Here is a 14,149-nt window from a genome sequence, read left to right on the forward strand (position 1 = left end):
CTCTTCTTCAGATTTCGAATACACCAAAATATCATCAATAAACACCACAACAAACTTGTCTAGGTACGGATGGAAAATCCTATTCATATACTCCATGAATACTCCAGGCGCATTAGTCACACCAAAAGGCATTACAGAATACTCATAATGTCCATACCTTGTTCTGAAAGCAGTCTTCTGAATATCCTCAATTTTCACACGTATCTGATGATATCCCGATCTCAAATCTATCTTGCTGAACACACTCGCACCAACCAACTGATCCATCAAATCATCAATCCTCGGCAAAGGATACCGATTCTTGATCGTCACTTTATTCAGTTGCCTGTAGTCCACACACAACCTCATAGTACCTTCTTTCTTCTTAACCATTAACACTGGTGCACCCCACGGTGACACACTCGGACGAATAAATTTCTTATCCAACAGATCTTCCAGCTGACTCTTCAATTCAGCTAACTCAACAGCAGACATACGGTACGGAGCCATCGATATCGGTCTAGTACCAGGTACCAAATCAATCGAGAATTCAACTTCACGCTCTGGCGGCAATTCATTCACTTCTTCAGGAAACACATCAGGAAAATCACACACCACGGCTAGATCGCCAATCACCAGTTTATCTTTAGCCTCCAAAGTCGCTAACAGCATAAACAACTCTGCCCCACCTGCTACTTCCTCATTCACCTGCCTTGCTGATAGAAATAATTCCTTACCTTCCTCAATCTCAGGAAATATCACGGTCTTATCAAAACAGTTGATAGAAACTCGGTTAAACACCAACCAGTTCATACCCAAGATAACATCAATCTGCACTAATGGAAGACACACAAGGTCCATCCCAAAGTCTCTACCAAAAATACTCAAAGGACAATTCAAACAAACTGAAGTAGTAGTCACTGAACCCTTCGCAGGAGTATCAATCACCATACTTCCATGCATCTCAGATATCTCTAACTTAAGTTTCACAGCACAGTCCAAAGATATAAAGGAATGAGTAGCACCGGTGTCAATAATAGCTACAAGAGGAAAGCCATTAATATAACACGTACCTCGGATCAAACGATCATCTGCAGAAGTCTCAGAACCCGATAAAGCAAAGACCTTGCCTCCTGACTGGTTCTCTTTCTTCGGCTTAGGACACTGTGGACTGATATGACCCACCTCTCCACAGTTGAAGCAAGTCAGAGTCTTCAACCGGCACTCTGCAGCCAAATGACCACCTTTGCCACACTTGAAACACTTCTTCTCAGCACTGGTACACTCATGGAAACGATGTCCAGCCTGACCACATCTGTAACACTTAGCAGGGGCACTGGAGTCTCCCCCACTAGGCCTCTTCATCCCACTCTGTCTCTGGAAACCTTTGCCAGCTGCATACGGCTTCCCACGATCATTCTGATTCTTGCCTTTCCTATCAACCCTCTGCTGATAGCTCTCCGCTCTGGTTTTGGTATCCTGTTCAAAAATCCTGCAACAGTCAACCAAATCAGAAAACACTCTAATCCATTGATACCCAATAGCCTGCTTGATCTCGGGACGTAACCCGTTCTCAAACTTCACACATTTTGAAAATTCTCCAGCAGCCTCATTATAGGGAGTGTAATACTTTGACAGCTCTGTGAACTTAGCAGCATACTCAGTAACAGACCTGTTACCCTGCTTCAATTCTAAGAACTCTATCTCTTTCTTTCCTCTGACATCCTCTGGAAAGTACTTCCTCAGGAATCTCTCTCTGAACACAGCCTAAGTGATCTCAGTATTCCCAGCAGATTCCAACTCAGTGCGGGTAGCAACCCACCAATCATCTGCTTCTTCTGACAGCATATGCGTACCGAACCTGACCTTCTGGTTATCGGCACACTCAGTCACTCGGAAGATTCTCTCTATCTCCTTCAACCACTTCTGAGCGCCATCTGGATCGTATGCTCCCTTGAACATTGGAGGATTGTTCTTCTGGAACTCACTCAGTTGACGAGCAGCTCCCATTCCCACAACATTCGGGTTCCCTCCAAGTACTCCAGCTAGCATACCCAGAGCCTCAGCAATCGCAGCATCGTCTCTACCTCTTCCCGCCATCTCTATTCTGAAAACCCAATCAAGCTAAAACAATAAGTACTGATAGGGTTACACAACACCTATCCCGTACAGGGGAAATAGAATAATTACGACTCGACTCGACCGACTATGCTCTGATACCACTAATGTAACACCCTTCTAAAATACCCCAAATATTTAATTAAAATAACGTATATAAATCAGAGTAATTATGCAATCAAGGGTGTCACACAACATTACACACCATAAATAACTGTCATGCTCTTTTATTAACTCAAAACATAAAACATTTGCACAATACGCAGCGGATAGAGATCAAATCGATCATTCAAAACATGTAACATACTACATGTAAACTGGTTCAACAAACATCAACAACACAATTAAAATGTTCCCTCCCGATGTTACATCTATCAGAGCATGACCCACTAAGGAGACTACACTAGACTCCAAGCATTAGCTTCTACTCAATCACTGCCCGCTACCTGAAAAATAGTTGTAAGGGTGAGTTCCTCAATCGATATAATAAGCATTATAGAATATAATGTCATGTTAAGTAATTTAACACGTTAATCACCCTAATCGTATCACACATTCAGTAACGGCACATCAACTCAAATATCATACTCAATATCAACACAATTCATACTCATGCTCAATGCCAACACAACACACGTATAACATTGGAATACATCCATTCATATTATACACTACACATATATTATGCAATGAGACTCCATGCATGCGGTACCGACTATTTGTGAACATATAGTTCAACTTCACCGACCAAATCCAGGTACGGCTACCAAGCTCACCAGTCCCACTCATTTGAGACCTAGTGACTCACATCACTAATTCCTCACCATGGGAATTAGCTACCACCCCCAAGGGCCATGCTATGCACGCTAATTCACCTGGCATGCAAACATCAAAAACAGTCCAAATGACTAACATCACTAATTCCTCACCATGGGAATTAGCTACCACCATAAAGGCCACATTATGCACGCTAATCACCTAGCAATGCAACATCACAACAATAATCCACAATGGACCGATGCTCCCTCTCTAAGCCATAAAACAGTCCATTCACAACACATGCATAACATACACATTCACAACATTATGCATACCATCATACATTATCAACATATGTATCAACACATCATATCATGTCAAATAATTAAACACAGTATTAGCATACTCTACTAATACCTATACTGCTCAAAACAGCGGGAAATAATCCCTACTATATCACACACCGATATAGGCCACCATCAATTAGGCACACAACATTTTAATTAACAATTTTTCCATTCTGCAACAGTGTTAACCGGTTAACGCCCTGGGTTAACCGGTTAACGCAGCACAAACACACTTTCTGGCCAAACGCAACAGTGTTAACCGGTTAACGCCCTGGGTTAACCGGTTAACGCAGACAAAACAGCAGTATCTCAGCAATCACAACAGTGTTAACCGGTTAACGCCCTGGGTTAACCGGTTAACGCAGACAAAACAGCAATTTTACACAATACAACACAGTGTTAACCGGTTAACACCCTGGGTTAACCGGTTAACGCAAGACAGAAAGTTGTTCCTGCGCTAACACAAGGCAGAATGCAGAATTCTCCGCATTTTCCGCCGTTGGAGGACTTCCGGACCTCCGATTCCAATTCCGTAAAAAGCTACACGTCCAGAAATTTACGACACACACCATTATCGATTCAATTACAGTTTTCACACAACTTATTCATCACAATTTCTCAGCATTCCAAATCCCAATTAGGGTCAATTCAACGGTTTATCACTACCCATTACATGCTAACCCATAATACCCATTAAACGACGATAAACCCCCCTTACCTGAGTTAATCCGGCAATCTCTAAGCTCCAAGCTTTTCCCTTCTCCAACCTTTGCCCTTGCTCTTCCTCTTTGCCCTTTCTCCACTTTCCACTTTTCAGCCGCTTCTCTGTTTCACGTAAAACTCTTTTTACCAAATGGGATTCTTTTTCCTTACTTCACACTTATATATTTTCCAATAATTATTATTCCAAAATAATAATAATAATAATCCAATAATTCCAATTATTTAACTAAATTAATAAATATAATATTAATTTAAATCAAATAATTATCTTATTTTTATTGGGGTGTTACACGTTTCGCATGTTGGGTTGTCACGAGAGCCACGCCTAGACTAGATTCACTTGGAAGTATTTTTGTCCTGTGAGTATTCACTACGACATGATATTTCCATTTCGAGTCGATGACTCTGGGATACCTTCTAGGGACCACCTTGGAGTATAGTCCACACCTGTGAGGGGGATATGGGTTTTTATTGCAGGAAACCATAGACTCTACCTACCTTGATACTCATGTTACGTCGAACCTTTGAACTTGCAACATGTGGCACTTACAGATTGTTCAAAACATACCAGAGTTTTGAATCTATGTGAGTTATATTATCATTCATCATGACCAAATTTTTGCATATGCATGTCTTTTCCATGAATCCAAGAGTCCGGTTTGTTCACCAAGCATTCGAAGAGAAGCATGAACCCCGAGAGAAAGAACATCCATAATTACAAGTTTATGGAACCTCAGTTGGCTGTCTTGAGAGGACTTAGGGCACGTTTAGATCTGGGACACAAAGATGACTTCAAGGAGTCTTATGGTAACCTTTTGGGCATTCTGAACACCGAAGTCAACATCATTGTTGTGCATACTCTGGTGCAATTCTACGACCCCCCATTAAGATGCTTTACTTTCCAAGATTACCAGCTGGTGCCTACATTGGAAGAGTACTCACATATTCTGGGTATTAGGATCAAGAACCAAGTGCCCTACATTCGCACTAAGGAAATTCCTAAATATCAAGACCTTGCTGAAGCTCTACACATGGGAAAAAAGGAAATATAACTGAACCTGAAGCCTAAGGGTGGAATTCATGGCCTCACTTCTAAGTTTCTAGTGGCCAAAGCTATTGCCTTCGCCGAAGCTGGGAGTTGGACGACTTTCAACACCAATCTAGCTTTAATTATCTATAAGATCGTATTGTTTCCAAATATGGAGGAATTCGTAGACTTGGCTACTATTCACATCTTCCCGACTCAGAATCTTACTCCTACTCTTCTCGCTGATACTTACTACTCCATCCATGTGAGGACTCAAAAGAAGAAAGGGACTATCGTCTGTTGTACCCCTTTGTTGTATAGATGGTTTATTTCGCATCTACCCAGCAAAGGCCCATTTGTTGAGAACAAAGACAACTTGAAGTGGTCCCAGCAGATCATGTCCTTAAAAGCCAAAGACATTCCTTGGTATTCTCGAGTTTACGATGGTGTCAAGCTCATCCTCAACTGTGGGGATTTTCCTAATGTACCTCTTCTTGGTACAAAAGGAGGATTCAACTACAACCCGAGGTTAGCACTATGACAACTGGGATACCCTATGGTGGATAAGCCTGATCTCAAGTGTGTAGAAGGTTTTGTCTTATATGAAGGGGTCAAAGAGCCAGAGTTGATCAAGAAGATTGTCAAGGCTTGGGGAGCGATTTTTCCTTAAGGAAGAGCATAGATGGGTAAGAAGAATTGCATTGCAAAGGAAGCTTACACCAGTTGGGTCAAAAGCAGAGTTAGTGACATTTTGTTGCCATTCCCACTCGAACCGTCCATGAACGTCTAGCCTCTTGAACCAGAGAACCATCCAAATTCTGAAGTCGATGAATTGAAGAAGGTTATCAAGACCCTAGAGAAGGAGAATGTCGATCTCAAATCTAGACTTGGTAAGATCTCATTGGAGAAAGAGACCTTGAAGTTAAATCTGAATCAGAAGAGAGACCGAGTTCGTCAAGCAGACGATGAGGTGCAAACAGAGGTGTTCAAAAGACTCAAAGTGGGTGACACCCTCAAAGGGACTTATGCCAGTTTGACAACCACAAAGAAGCAGTTAGCTGAAACCTGATACCGAGCCAACAAAGCGGAACTTGAACACATGGAACAAACCAAGAAACTCCAAAGTCTGCTAGAAGCTTCTAAGAAAGAGTTGAAGGATGAGAAAAGCCGCATCAAACAGCTAGAAGTCACCCTTTGCCAAAATCAGTATGAGCTGAACCAGAGACTAGAAGAGATTCGAGAGCTAAAAGGGCAATCACATGAGAACCCGAAAGACACCAACACACAAGTGAACAAGCATCCTGAAGACCTCTCCGACTGAGGGAAGACAATTGTGAACAATGTTCCAAGCGAACTAGATCATGACTTACCACCTGAAGGGAGTGCGATATTGGGAAAGTGGGGCGCCTGCATGTCCCCTAAATCTCAGACTTACTGAAATTTTGGTATCAGATATGAGATGTCGAAGATAATGTCACGACACTAATATCCGAGTAATGCAAACAGAATAAAGATAGAGAAAAGTAATGCAAAATACACAAGCAATTGTTAACCCAGTTCGGTCCAACTCACCTGCATCTGGGGGCTACCAAGCCAGGAAGGAAATTCACTAAAATAGAATCAGTTCAAAGACTCTCCGTACACTTCAACAAGTTACAGTCTTTCTCACCTAATCTCTACCCGTGCAATTTCTACCTAAGCACTCTTAGATATGAGAACCCACTCACTTCCCTACAATCACACCTGTGATTTTAAACAACAATCCCTTGAGAAAAGAAAACACTTTTCAATAACACACTCTTGATTTTACTTCACAGTTTCAATCAAGAAGATACACTCTTGATCTTGCTTAACAGCTTTGATCAAGAAGACACACACTTGATCTTGCTTCACAACTTTGATCAAGTAGACACACACTCTTGCTTAACAGATTTAGAGTGACAAATTAAAACCACAAATCAGACCAATTCAATCATCAATGGATAACTTGAATGGCTTACAAGTCTTACGACTAAACAAGACACAGACTCTAGCTCTCTCTCTGTATTTCACTCAGTACTGGTTATGTGTTCAAACAGGTTTTCCAAGTCCCTTTTTATAGAAGCTTTCAGTTGGGCTTGGACATCTTGAAAACCCTAAATCTATTTTCCAATCAAATCTTCTCATGACAGCTGGTTAGATCTCTTTGTAAAATAAGTAAATCAGGTTGTAATCCATGATTGAATGCGCCTGCAAATCAGATCTTCAATCATACATAGATTGCCATTAATTGTGCAATCACAAAACACCAGAAATTCACACTGAATGTTCTGTGTACAGGATGTCATGACATCGGGTCTGACATCCTAGAATAATTCCTGCATAACTTCATAATTCCTTTTATAAATTCCAGCAGGTACAACCATATCAGATGTCATGTCATTATGTATGACATTCTGAAACAATCCTGCATGATCATGTCTTTCATTTAAACTTCAGCAGGTAAACATCATCAGATGCCATGTCATTATGACATTCTGATACAATCTTGCATGATCATGTTCTTGAACTCCAGCAGGTACACATGATATCTCATGTTAAGACATCACACATAACATCTTGTGAACACTCTTTGTTTTACCAAAATTGCTGCCAACACTTAGAACCAACAAACTCCCCCTTTGGCAAATTTTGGCTAAAACATATATCTATCCTTTTTGTTCACAAGGTAAACTATCAGCAGTTAAACAACATAACAGTAGTTTAATCAGCAGCAAAAGCAAATACAATTACTAGTTATAGCTACTAGTAATACACACATGCACAAAGGTACTTCTCCTCCCCCTAAATCTGTGCAACACAAACAGAATTACTAGTTATGGATGCAACTAGTAAGACACACAAATGCACAAGGGTACTTCTTCTCCCCCTAAATCTGTGCATTCATCTCCTTTGTTAATAACAACACCTGTAACCACAACATCTGTAACAAACAGAATGTCATTATGACATCTGCTTCAATATCACCACACATCAGACATCCCCTTTGACATCTGTCCAGCCACATACATCTCCTCACAGCTTCAGCTCCACATAGACACTCCACATACACATCTCCCCCTTTTTAGTCAAAATTGACCAAAGGTGACCAATTCTTATAACATCAGCAACACCAGAACAATCTTCATTACACCATACCTCATAAACTCCTTGCTCTTTTTGTGAGAACCATCAAGAGACTCCTTTGATTGCTTATAGATTCTCATAAACACAAATCCCCAATTTCCCTCTTAAACATTCAAATTGATTGGCATCCAAAGCTTTTGTGAATATGTCAGCTAATTGCCTCTCTGTAGGAACATGCTCCAGTGCTATGATCTTCTCTTCCACAAGTTCTCTGATGAAGTGATGCCCAATATCAATGTGCTTTGTCCTGCTGTGGTAAATAGGATTTTTGGAGATATTTATAGCATTTAGGTTATCACAGTATAATGTCATGACTTCTTGTGTGACATTGTATTCAGACAATATTTGTTTCATCCAGACTAGTTGAGAACAACTACTTCCACCTGCTATGTATTCAGCTTCAGCAGTGGATAGAGATACACAATTTCGTTTCTTGCTAAACCATGATATCAGATTGTTACCTAAGAAAAACATCCTCCTGGTGTGCTTTTCCTATCATCAGCACTTCCAGCCCAGTCAGCATCACAGTATCCAGTCAGCATAGATCCAGATCCATGAGTATACAACATCCCATAGTCACTGGTGCCATTGACATATTTCAGTATTCTCTTCACTTGGTTTATGTGACTGAGTTTTGGTTCATCTTGATATCTAGCACAGACACCAACAACAAATGCAATGTCAGGTCTGCTTGCTGTGAGAAGGTTTAACACAAACGAGTGTCTGAGACCAATACAAACGAGTATCAGAAAAAGGCTTAACACAAACGAGTGTCTGAGACCAATACAAACGAGTATCAGAAAAAGGCTTAACACAAACGAGTGTTGAAGACTAATACAAACGAGTATCAGGAAAAGGTAACACAAACGAGTGTTTGAGACCAATACAAACGAGTATCAGAAAAAGGTTTAACACAAACGAGTGTCTGAGACCAATACAAACGAGTATCGGAAAAAGGCTTAACACAAACGAGTGTTAAAGACCAATACAAACGAGTATCTAGAAAAGGTAACACAAACGAGTGTCTGAGACCAATACAAATGAGTATCGGAAAAAGGTTTAACACAAACGAGTGTCTGAGACCAATACAAACGAGTATCGGAAAAAGGCTTAACACAAACTAGTGTTGAAGACCAATACAAACGAGTATCGGGAAAAGGTAACACAAACGAGTGTTGAAGACCAATACAAATGAGTATCGGGAAAAGGTAGCACAAACGAGTGTCTGAGACCAATACAAACGAGTATCAGAAAAAGGTTTAACACAAACGAGTGTTGAAGACCAATACAAAGGAGTATCAGGAAAAGGTAACACAAACAAGTCTATCAATATAGAAGAATATTGGGAAAAGAGGGACCGACACAGACGAGTGGGATATCGATATAGACGGGTATTGAAAAAAGGTGATACATATTGATGAGTGAAGGGATATCGATATTGATGGGTATTGAAAGAAGTGATAGACACTGACAAGTGAAGGGCTATCAACACTGACGAGTATTGAAAAAAGTGATAGACACTAATGAGTGCTTAACTGGTTTTTCGGATTTGAGAGATAATGATTACCGGGTAGGAGCTGAGTTAAAAAGGGTTTTGGCAATGGGGATTAGACTTTGCAAGATGTTTGGAAAACAAGGTCTGGGCTTTGGAAGTCTATGTCAAGTGGGCACTTTGCTGTAGGCATGAAAGGCTTAGGGATCCCATAGGCACAACGGCGGGGACGAAGTTTTTGAACATGGCTACCCTTCTCGGGACTCATCAAACCTACATTGGGTATTTAGAAGCAAATCAAAAGGCAAAGTCTTGACAACGACAATCCTTCTCGTGCAACAGGCAATGAGGGGGAGACGTGATTTCGTGCACCAAGCGATGAAGTAAACTCACGAAAGGAGAGTTATCTCAATGGAATCATCTCCATGAAGGAGGCGACATGCTTACTGCAGGTAAAAGAAAAAGGAATGACTTTGAAAAATCCTATCGGGGTTGCCAACCAGGAGATTTACAAGGGTCAAACAAACAGGTCATATATTTATATTTTGTAATGCCAACAGGGGGACTATGGAAAGATGCCAACAGAAATGGGCTGCTGAATAGTGCCAAGGGAGTTTTGGGCTTGCTTCTTTCTTGTTAGAGAGCTTCATGCTATGCTGGATGATATGCATGAATGGAATTATATGAATTATGCATGACAGGTTTATGCAATGATATAAGGGTTTACAAATTCCCCAATCTTGGGTACGACAAATGCTGAGAATGGATTAGATTGGGTTGCAAGGCTTCTGATTTATAGAGTATGGGCTACGTCTCGCATGACTTCCCGAATTTTGACTTCTTGATATTGCCGGAGGAAGGATTTGACATGGACCTTCTGATGCCCCGAGCTAGACCTGCGAAGCTTTCACAGGTAGGGAGAGAACCTTCCTCTCATTGGGGTCGTCTTGCCCCAGTTTGTTGGGTATTTTCATGGATTGCCCCAGTCACAAGCTATGAAGCAACTTCGTCGTAGATTATCTCAATCTGACGTGCCCCAGTGTCTTGGAACTGTATTCCCCTGATTAACCCTCCCAGAGAGGTTGACTTATTGTGCTCCTGGGGTGGCCTGCCCCAGTGTGAGCTTTGAAGAAACTTTACCTCTGGTTGGCTGATCTCCAAGAGAGTGCCCCAGTCTAACTGGTCTTTAGAGAGATTTATCGAATCTCGACGTGACTACTTCTGATCGATTAGATCCTGTAGAGATTTATCGACGTGACTGCCTCTGATCAATCGGATCTTGTAGAGATCTTGTCTTTCTACTCCATAGAGTCTTTAGAATTCTGCCTTGGTGTGATCAAGAGAAGTGGCTTGCCCCTGCTCAACGGAGGTCTCAGGCGTTCTTCACTTTTGAATCATCAAGTTTCCTAATTCATGTTCTTCGTAGCAGATTTATGGATGTCAGATGCTTACTCACGAGTAAGACAATTTCATTTTGGAAATGATAATGTAAATGTCAAGTTTATGCTAGTTTTGAAATCCCATCTTGTTCACTGGAATTATGACATATAGTGAATGAATCACTAATGAGAATGTCGTATCGATACCAACACAAATGATAAGCAAATCATTAAGGAATCAATTTTAACACGATTGTACTGACTATAGTACGCTTTCGAACTAAGCCTTGCTTCAATTAGGTCTTTTGAGGGTTGTAACGTGGCCTGGTTCACGGTTTTTAGAAAGAAAGGATCTAAGGCTCAAACCTATCCTAACCCACCCGCTCTTCGTGATGTTCTTCAGTCCTACGTTCAGCTAGTTCGATACAAGCGCTCTTCTTCCAAAAGGAATTTGGAGGTGAAAATGAACCCACAAGGTTCTCAGAGTGGCAGTCATGCACCTTCAGTTTGGTTTGTAGCCACACGATTTTTGTTCTTATTGAGGATTTTCTCATGATTCCTCTTTGTTGATTTATTTTTTGTTTCCCTACTTTTGCTGGATTACTATGCTTTTCAATCCACAGGGATGCCCTAATTTTTGCCTAAGTCACTTGTTCTCAAGTTTTCGACTTAGCGAACTTTTTGTTCTTGGGAACAAATCATGTGACATTTGTTCGATTGATTGGATGGGTTGTGACTACCTCATACCTCTGTGGGTGAGGGACAACCAATTTGGACTTATTGTTTCCGACCTCCTTTGAGGGATAAGATATGATTGATCCTCACATAGGACACTCCTCTTTTGAAGTTTGAACGCCTGGTCAAACTAACTGACGACTACCCTACCCCGGGTTATGATTGAGGGTTTTATTTTCAAAAAGAAACTCCTACTCCTTGGCTTGAAGGGGTTGACTAGGGATTAACTTCCTTATAACTCCGGTGTTTAGGATTTGAACCAATGCCTTACATCATCAACAAGGTTCCATTCAAAAGTGTACATGCAGTGATATCGTGCTTTTCAATTTCATCATTCTCCTTTTGATTTTGCTTAACAAAAGTTTGATATCGACGAGAAAATATGAGTGGACACGAATGGATTTATTCAAAACAATGCATATTTATTTCAATGTCATTATTATTCAAAAACAAACGAGTTTATTACAAGTGAATGTTACAAATGACAAACAACAAAAATTACAGATGAAAAATGATTGAACAAACTAGTGATTTCTGGAGTGATCAGCCTTATTCCTCCCACAGCTTGGGGTCTCGGTTTTGGAAGAAGCTGACGGGATTGTCCCACAGATACAACTTCTTCAGATCTACCAATGCTCTGACTACGACACTGTAGATGTACTGGCCTGAGCGGGGTTGTTCGTGACATTTGGAATAGCTGGCGCGAAAGATATGGCTTTCGAATCAATCAAGTCTTGCACTTTGTGCTTCAAAGCTCTGTAGTTCTCGATGGTATGCCCAAGTGCTCCAGAATGGAATTCACACCTAGCGTTGGCATCATATCCTTGAGGGAGAGGTGTTGGAGGAGGTCTCAACTCTCTATATTGCACCAAGGAGTCTCGAAGCAAGTGAGCAAGCAACTGACTGTATGACATCGGGATCAGATCTATCTTTCTCTCTAGCTTCCTCAGTTTCTGGTTCCCCTACTGATAAGGGTTCTGTTGTTGCGAAGTAATATGTTACTGAGGAGCATAAGGTTGCTGATATTGCCTTGCTGGAGGACCAATTGGGATAACATGTGTCGGCTGTTGATACAGATTGGGTGCTACTGCTGCCACCGGGTAGTATGACATTTAGTAAGCGTCGGCTTCCCTTTTGACTATCATGGCAACATTGGCCTCCCCTTCCTTCTTTTTGGGGAATCCAGAATGGGATTTCTTTGCTCCACTGGCCGCATATGCTGTATCTTGTATCTTGCCGATCTTTATGTTGTTCTCAATTCGTTCGCCAGCAATGACCAGGTTTGAGAGTCCTGAGGTAGTGCTTCCAATCAGCCTATCAAGGTATGGCCCTTGAAGGGTGTTCATGAACATGACTATTAATTCTCTTTCAAGAAGAGGGGGTTGAACCCTGGCAGTTAGATCTCTCCACCGCTGGGCGTATTCTTTGAACGATTCATCTGGTTTTTGAGCGAGGCTTTGAAGTTGAGTCCGATTGGGAGCCATGTCTAAATTGTACTGATAATGCTTTAGGAAGGCTTCAGCAAGTTCCCTCCATGTTCGTATATGCGTGCGCTCGAGCTATATATACCATTCTAGAGAAACCCCACTAAGACTGTCCTGGAAAAAGTGCATTAAGAGTTTTTCATCGTCAGAATAAGCAGCCATCTTTCTGCAAAAAGCTCGGATGTGAGTCTTCGGACAAGTGATCCCTTGATACTTTTCAAAGTTTGGAACCTTGAACTTCGGAGGAATTTTCACACCTTGTACTAGGCACATGTCAGCGACATCTAACCCAAAAGCATTGGGACCTTCTATCACCTTTAGTTTGTCCTCCATCATACGAAATCTTCGTCCAAAGTCAGCCGGAGAAAGACCAAAAGCATCATATACTGAATCAACCCTGGTAGTGAAGAAGGCATCCTGAGGATCGTCAATCTCAGGTTAAGTTCTCCCATTGACAAGGATGTTGAATGTCTGAGCGGCATTTTGATACACTAGGCCTCTCTCGGGAGGTGGTTGAGTTACAATAGGAGTACCAACTCCTCTTGGGGGATTCACTGGTATTGTCCCAACGGGAGCGTTGGCGGCAACAACTCTCAGATTGGCCTGGCGCATTTCCTTTTGTCCTCTAGCCAACGCTTATATGGCTTCAACAAGTTCACCCATCTGGGCTTTCACAGCGGTCATATCTTCCCTCATAACAGCTTGATTCTGCTCCCACTGATCCATGAGAAGCTTCTGATTACGGCGCGTGTTATATGAATGTCGGGAAGTTAGCTTAACTGTAGCAGGTTCTGGACAAAGGCCAAACAACAGTGAGTCTTCTTGAATAGGTATGATGAAATGCAATTATGAATGCAACATGTTTTTATGTTCTTAAAGGAATGCACATGCTGAATGATGTGATGAAATGGCATGCAACATCATGGATCCAAGGGTTCACA

Source organism: Lathyrus oleraceus, chromosome 5 (assembly GCF_024323335.1).
Source record: "Lathyrus oleraceus cultivar Zhongwan6 chromosome 5, CAAS_Psat_ZW6_1.0, whole genome shotgun sequence".
NCBI lineage: Eukaryota > Viridiplantae > Streptophyta > Magnoliopsida > Fabales > Fabaceae > Lathyrus > Lathyrus oleraceus.